We start from the raw sequence: 2,214 nt of genomic DNA on the forward strand, positions 1-2,214 counted from the left end.
CTATCTAGGAGTAGTTATTAAGTATTTCTTATTTTTGCATTTAAATAAAAAGATAAATAAAAAAAGAAGACAAAAAGGGAGAAAAGGGGCAAATGGGATTATACCACCTCACCAAAAAATGACAAAGTTTCATAACAAATCTTATCACAAAAGGGGGAGAGGGTCACGTTTTTTTGGAGAAATATTATTGTTGGGGGTAGAGCCCACACAATTAAAAAAAAAGGAAAAAAGGGGATAGGCACAGATGTAGAGAAAGAGAAACGGACAGATCCCAAAGATAAGAAAAAACATCATCTTCTTCATTCTTTTTTTTTACTACTCACCAGAAACACCACTTCCACCGTGACCCATTGTCCCGCCATCCCTTTCCACCATCTCCACCATAACCCGTTACTACTCCTATTCACGCCACTATCCATACACCTACAAAACCCCATTGATAATCACCGAAAAAATCACAAAAAACAGCCACAAACTCATAGAAAACTCTATTACAACACCACCTTCAACCTTAGTGTTCTATTGAAATAGCTTTTGACGGAAGTCATGTTTCTATATTGAAGCCTTCTCGTCGTCAGTTGGGTTTTCCGTCGAGGTCTCTACTTGAGATTTAAGATCCAGTCGGTGGTCATGTTAGTCTTGTTAGAGGTACAAAGGCGTGAATTTTTCCTTGTTTCAACGAGATTCTCAATTTGAAGTGGATTCTGTTGCTTTATGGTCCATCTCTTATCTCGATCTATCATTGTTATTTTGGTATAATTGTTTTATACATTCTTTATATGTTTATCTTAATCTTGGATGATGGAAATGGTTTGATTTTAGACTAATTATTGAAATCTCGAATTAGAAGAATGGATTAATAAGATTATGATTAGTAGAGAGTTCATTGTTAAATTCGCAGGGAGGGGTTGATTTCGAATTGAATGAACTTGGTTTTAGGTATTGAGATGGATTAGGATACAAATATTTTAAAAGTTTATTATTTCATTCGTTTGGGGGTAGGAAAATACATAGGTCCGTTTGATTACTTGCTTACTTTGAATAGCTTGTTTTTGTTTTGGTTTTCAAAGTTATGTATTCATTCCCGGGTGGGATGTCCCGGAAGAAATTAATGTACAAATGGACGCCGTTCCTAGAGAAGACCCCGGGATGTCAGGGATAGCTTAGAATAGGTTAGCATAGGATAGTATAGGTTTATTTTATCGCAGTTTTCTTTTATTTTGGGTTGTAATAATTCGGACTATATATTTGAGTTTTCTCGTGTGTGCGCTTATTTGTTTTATGTGGGTTTATGTGATTGAGTTTCTATTTAAGCCGATATGAGTTAATTATAGCGACCGTGCTAAAACCACGGGACTCGAGGGATGCCTCACACCTTCCCCTCGGTCAACAGAATTCCTTAACTGGAAGCTCTGCCGATGATCAGTTTTAGAGTCAAACTTGTTTTGAAAGGGATATTGATTTTACGGTGACTTGGCACACCAAAACTCGATACCAGGTGGCGACTCTTTTTCTCAAAATAAAAGCCCTTTTCGAAACACAATTTTCGTCACTTTAGATTTGAAAACCCTTTTAAATTTAACATAATAAATCATTATTTTGTGGAAAAAAGTAGTGTGACAGCTCTGGCGACTTTGCTGGGGACTTTTAGAATTTGAGCTTGTCAAAAATGACTCGTATTGGCTTAGTTAGAAACTCTTGGGTGAATGTTTTGTTTGGTTAATCATTTTTGCTTTATTTTCTATTTTCCTGAGTTTATTTGTTTATCGCATTTTCATTGTCTGTTACCGCTTTATATCTGGCATCATTTGCATAACCCCCAATTCTTTTACGCAACAAGTTTCGGAGTACATTGTAAGCGTACAAGACCTTTTCGAGAGTCATCCAAATTTTTAGGAAGGGGGTATTTCTAGCGTGGACTAGGCGGAAAGCAAAGCAGCCGCTATCGACCATGTGCCTCCTCGAACAGCCTTGTTAGCGAGCCCCAGCCCAGGTCAGCCTTTAGGACACTATTATTTGCATTATATCATTTGGACCTAGCAGGACTAGGTCCTTGGTATCGTGTTCCTTTGTAGGAGACTTGTCCCAAAGTAATGTCAAAACTAGGCCTGCGGCCCAAAAATGCATGAATCATCCTTTGTGCTATTTGTTGCATTTTGAGTGTAAAAAGGTCATTTGGCGGACTGATTTGGGAGGAGTGTTTGAAAAGAAAAT

The 2,214-nt window shown here is 37.5% G+C and overlaps 1 long non-coding RNA gene across 1 annotated transcript; it reads left to right on the plus strand.

Moving 5' to 3' along the window:
• The first annotated feature begins 220 nt into the window (after positions 1-220).
• On the plus strand, positions 221-1,273 carry LOC132050299 (uncharacterized). Its single transcript, XR_009413360.1, has 2 exons — positions 221-717; positions 902-1,273. It is a non-coding gene; the product is annotated as an uncharacterized LOC132050299 (long non-coding RNA).
• Positions 1,274-2,214: the final 941 nt, after the last annotated feature.

This window comes from Lycium ferocissimum, chromosome 3 (genome assembly GCF_029784015.1).
Source record: "Lycium ferocissimum isolate CSIRO_LF1 chromosome 3, AGI_CSIRO_Lferr_CH_V1, whole genome shotgun sequence".
Classification (NCBI taxonomy): domain Eukaryota; kingdom Viridiplantae; phylum Streptophyta; class Magnoliopsida; order Solanales; family Solanaceae; genus Lycium; species Lycium ferocissimum.